Below are 5,785 nucleotides of genomic sequence, written 5' to 3' on the forward strand. Positions count from 1 at the left end.
TCGATTGGACGTGTATAGAGAGAGAGAGAGAGAGAGCGAGACGAGTGAAAGATCTGGAAAAAAGGAAGGCGATTAAGAAGAAGGGGGGCCACGGCGTATGGAGGAGACCCCTCGCGAATGAAACCGGAGAGAGAGAAGGACCTTGAGCGCGGTCAGCAACTGCTCTCTCTCTCTCTGCTTTTCTCGTATAAGCCAAGCAAGTGAGCGCGCGGCATCTCGCAACAGCACCATAACGTTGCACTGCAGAGAGAACTGAACTCTTTTTTTTACTCTCTCTCTCTCTCTCTCTCTCTCTCTCTGTGGTGCAAGTATACTGCTATACCTCGCGTCCTTACAATGTTTTACGGGTACGTTTGTATACCCTACATACTTACGTACGCGTGTTAGGAGTCAAGTTGTGCTTTTTGTGGGTTGTAACGTATACGTGTAGGGATGGATACTATCGAAGATGCTGCGGAGAACTCGGGGATGATGCTCGGAAAGGTTTATCGCTGAATTTGCCAGGGCTGGGGTGATTTTTGCCCTGGGCCACTAAACGTAAGCTCCCAAAATCTGCGCCAAAAAAAAAAGAAAAAAAAAAAGAAAAAAAAATACGCAGCATCCCTTCGTTTTGAAATTCATCAGTCCTTGGCCAAAAAATACTTATCCCTCATTACCCGAACTTGGAAAAAAAAGGAGGAGGGGGAAAAATCCCCTCGGACATTCCCCCGCTGAACTCGCTTCTTTTTTCCCTCGACGAGAGTGAAAGAGAGAAAAAAATCCCAACCCGAATGCCTCAAACTCCCGCGATGCTTACACGCTCCCCAAGGCCCCCCTCCCTCCCCCCTGGTAGAATCGTGTCCACAATTAACCGTAAAGGGGGGGAGGAAAGCCCTGAAATTCCACGAGGGCAGGGAAAAACCGCGAAAACTCTCCCGTGCCTGTCTATGCACACGATCCTTCCTCCCACCTCTAACTCCTCTCTCTCTCTCTCTCTCTCTCTCTCCTATACAGCTTTTGCATTGTGCAAAGGTGCCCACACACACACACACACGGAGATGGACGAAGCTAGCAGTGCTCGCGAATAAACTGGCCCCGTTCGTTGAACCTTTGTGTGTAAGCATGTGGGCTCTCGGGGCGAAAGAGCCAGAAGAGAGAGAATCACGGCCCGGAAATGTTTTTCTGATCGAAAGATAAGCAGCAAGAGCGCGCAAAGTGGTGGTGAGGGGGGAGGAAGAGCGGGAGAGAGAGAGAGAGAGAGAGATCGCTATGCGAGTCGATTAATTGTCGAGAAAAATTGCCTCCTCCTCCTACACCCCCTCTTGACTCTTTGCCCGCTTGGCTGCTGCCCCCTTGGCGCGCTCACCTCTGTTTTTTTTTTTTAACCATCCTTCTCGCGTGCTTTTCCATTTTTCATGTTTCATCCTCCACATCACTCCCGAGATTATGTCATATTGTTCCCGGTTCGCGTTGTATGTGCAACCTTTTTCATCTTTGGCTGTACGTATACGGCTACGGTTGGACTTTTATCCATTGCATCATCGGCGCGGTTTTGCGTGATTTGCAGCAAAACGTCAATCAATTGGTACGGGTGAGCTAGGCTATATGGAAGCGTTGGTACACGTATGTTGGACGCGTGTACTTACACGGAACAACATATACAAGGGACTTGAATCGAGCCAGCATTGAAAATAGTTTGTTTGCGCCTTGGCTTGGGCTCACGCGATATTGAGACGTTGTTGATCGGAGGGAAGGAAACATTTATGGTTGTTGGAAAAACAATGGATGATAAGCCATTGCCGTCTTTTTTTACGGCTGACTGGAGGAGTTTTTCGAAAAAGCTTTCGTTCACAGTGGTTATTGGAAAGTGTTGTCCGGTATCGGTATGAACAGCTACTACCGTGCCAAAAAAATTACTTTTTTCTTTTTTTTTTTTTTTTTTTTTTTTTTTTTTTTTAATTATACTTACAAATATTTCTTATCCAAATGATAAATCTTGAATCCGTTGTGATTATGTGGGTATAATTTTTGTGAAAGAGAATTGTGCCCAAATCTGGTTGTGCGCATGAACAGTTTCCCTTAATAGCACGGCGTTTGTACATATTCATCCTTCACGTCTGATCCGCACATTTTACGCGCGACCTGTGCAATAATAACTTGGCACGTCTTACCGTTACACCGCTAATCAACTGTTTACCTCGTCAAACGTGTAATTCAATCGTCGCGTGTCTCGCACGGACACAGTGTACGCGGCAACGTCTCAATGAGCGAGAAAACACCATAGGTGCGCGGTAACTGCCCTAATAACCGGTAATTTTTCACTCAATGCCGCGTAAAAACGAAAATAAAAGTCGACTTTTAAACGGCAGAAGCCGCTTGCAATCAATTTTCCAGCCCTTGGGAAAACAAAGACGTAATGGTGTACCGATCGCGCCGCAAAAGGGGTCAATTAATAATCCACGCCGCTGGCGTTGCTCATTCGCCTCCCGGGCAAAGTCTCGGAAAGAATACATCGCGTGCATGCGCGCTCATGCAAATCAGTCGAGCTTTTTTTTTTTTTTTTTCTACCTCCTTCGGTTAACCCGATCGCGAACTCGATTGTGCAATCGATACAGGACCACGGATGGAGGGACGCGAGTATCTTTAAAGGAGCCAAATGGTTTTAGGTTTACTTTTTTTTTTTTATTTTTTAGATTTAGTTAAAAAAAACAAACGCGAGTTCAGTTCAACGAAGAGAGGAACAAAAAAAAAGTAACAAAACATCCCTTCGAGAAGGAAAGAGATAATCGAGTCTCAATGGAGCGATAAAGAAAAGAAAAAAGAAAAAAAAAAAGGCTATATCAATGCGCGCGCGCTCGTAAGCCTCCCTCTTCTTCATGCGCCAACGATCACCTCACGACCTTCGCACAAATATCCATTAACGTCTCCCTCGGCGTGACTCTCGGGAAAAAATAGCCCCGGCGAGCCGACAAAGGAGGATCCAGGAAAACCAAACAACAACAAGCTTAACTTTATACTTTCCGCCCGACTACTTCCCTCCTCGTCAACTTTTTCTCCCTCCCCTCCCCCTGCACATACAAGCGCATCCATATTCCCTCTCTCTCGATTTTTCTGTCAACTGCAGCTTTTCGTGCATCATATGCAACCCGTTGACGCTCGTAAAACCGCAAACGCACTACTTATACATGCACGTACATTATAATATATCCACCAGCTCGATATCTATTTACATGTTTCATTTGACGCACGGAAAAGTTCATTTCTCTCTCGGTAATTTTCCTTTCTCTCTGATCGTCGCAATAAGCCAAACCAAGCAAAAGGTAGCAAAATAAGGCCGGGCCTTTTTCTCACACCCACGTATACGTATAATTATATAAACTACTCATTTGCGGTTGTTGTACAGCCATCGTATAGCTCTCCGATACTCATACATGTACCTTTACATAGTTGACGTAAAGCGCGAGGCCTATGAGATAACACTCGATCGCACCTTAACGTCATACATACTATTGTATAGGAGTGTGGTGATGTCTCGCGCTCGATGTAGATGTATCCCTCGCCCACTTGTGGCTTTTCTTTCTGTCGTGGTTTGATTAATGTCCGGCACTCATTTTACAATGGATCTTAATTCCGCAGTTCCTGTCCCTATTGCGTACAAACGAGCTTATTCGACTCATTGTTTACACATGTATACCTACTCGTTTTGCATACCATAACAATACAATGCGAAATAACGAATTTTTCAGCAAAAATCAATGTGCGGAAAATGAAAAATGTTTGATTAACGATAATATGCGCTGGTGAAAGAAGTAGATGCACCCCCAGTGTCAGTCGAGGCAGACGATTTTATCAATTACATCACACGTGTTATACACGTTTCGTGTTTCGCGAGTATACAGGTATATAAAGTGCACGGAGCGTAATTTATTATTCCAAAACTATACGCCATAAAATATATATATAACATTGTGCGCGATGGTGGTGGTGTTATTTCCGAGTGTACCGTACTAATGGCACTTGATCTCCGCTCGTCCGCGATTATTCAGCCGAGTTGTACTTTGAAATGTAATCAGAGGCGCAGATGCGCGGGCAGGGATATAATCAATCAAGAAAAACTTGCGTGAGAATGTAGAGCCGAGTGGCTGCTGCTGCCCGGGCATAATATAATTTGTACGAGTGTACATTAGCTTTCAGGGCGAAGGGACGAAAAAACGAGGTGTGTTTTTTTGTTTTGTTTATTACATGTCATTGTTCACTGTTGGGGTTGATCATTTCGTTTTTTTGTGTTTTTCTGATTACCACACAGGTATGGTGTTTTGAGGGACAACTTTAAGCTGTATACAGTTTACAGATATCGAAAAAATTTTTCAAAAGAGTGTGACCATCGGTCATGTAACTACATAAAAATGTATCCATTTTTTTTTGTTACGATGTAAGTTTAAAATTAGGCGCTCATAAATATCAAGCGCACTCGCGCATCAAGTAGGTAATTTTCTGGGAGCTTGCTACGCAGCACATCCCGTACCGTCGCCCGCGCCGCAGTCACCAAGCCTAACGCTAGCACTACATGGGAGAATCACAATATGTGACTTGAAGCGACTACCTGTCTCTTTCTCTGGCACATCGATATTATAAACAAGGACATCGAAAATTCATATACCGCCCTAAAACCGAAGTTTCATGTTGCAGCTAGAAGAGAGACCTGACACTCTAACTTTGACTCCCTTGCTTGGAAGGCTACGAGGCCTCTCTTTCCAATCGAGTTTTTGTTAGCAGTCATTTGTTGCGCGCCTTACAACACTTTGTATAAATCTCTTTCTTCCTTTTAATTCATGCGTTGATTAATATCATTATTAACTATTTCATAATCTTCGGAAATACTTGAAACGCAAATGTTTCATAAAGAAATTGTTTGTCATAATTATAATCCATTAGCGTCCTTATTGGCAAAACGGAGTAATTTTGTATAACCGACGTTCAATTTGGATTACTGTTATGGTCTTTAGAAAACGAGTTTACTGATAATATATAAATTAAACGTATAACTCAATGGTCTTTTCTTATCCCCAATTTCGATTTATAATTATTTGGGTTATTCCTTCACCCTTCCGGGTTCGCTTGATCTGTTAAATCGAGTTAATAGTGACCAGCGACCTTCACCATTCCTCGGTGTTGTCCTTTCATGCCCCTTTTTGTTTAATAATCCTAGTGTGTGCGTTCAAAGGTAAGATATCGAACGTTACAAGAGTTTCCTATAATGAGCGTGAATACCAAAGCTATTCACCGATGAGTCACCACTCATTTTTGATTAAAAACGATGGAATTGCATGTATTTTCATGATGGAAGCATTTTATATTGCGTATTTGGGGCTGATTTATTTACTTTTGCCATGAAATCGAATGTTAAACTTTGATTCATCGAGCGAATTATTGTTTACATTTTTTTTTTTCAATTTCATCGTTTTCAGTAGAACAATCCGTATTTGGTAAGACTGTCTGAAGCACAGTAGTTTACATGGCATCGACTACTGAAAAAACTTCAATACCTTCCACGTGCACAAGATTAATGGTAAAATGTATCTCTTTTACAACTTTTAACGTAATAAATATAAAAACTATCCATTAAATTTGTTAATACTGAAACAAAATGGACGGCCATACTAATTGTTTTTCGCAAAATTTTTCATCCGCATTTTTTCAATTAAAAAAAAAAAAAATAAAAAAAATAAAAAAACAAACAGCAATAAATTAAACTGCAGAGGAAAAACAAATCCGCTGTGTCTATCATACTCATTGCGGAAGGAAC

This window comes from Copidosoma floridanum, unplaced genomic scaffold, assembly GCF_036245765.1.
Source record: "Copidosoma floridanum isolate Cflo_tuat_1 unplaced genomic scaffold, Cflo_Japanese_pri ptg000007l, whole genome shotgun sequence".
NCBI lineage: Eukaryota > Metazoa > Arthropoda > Insecta > Hymenoptera > Encyrtidae > Copidosoma > Copidosoma floridanum.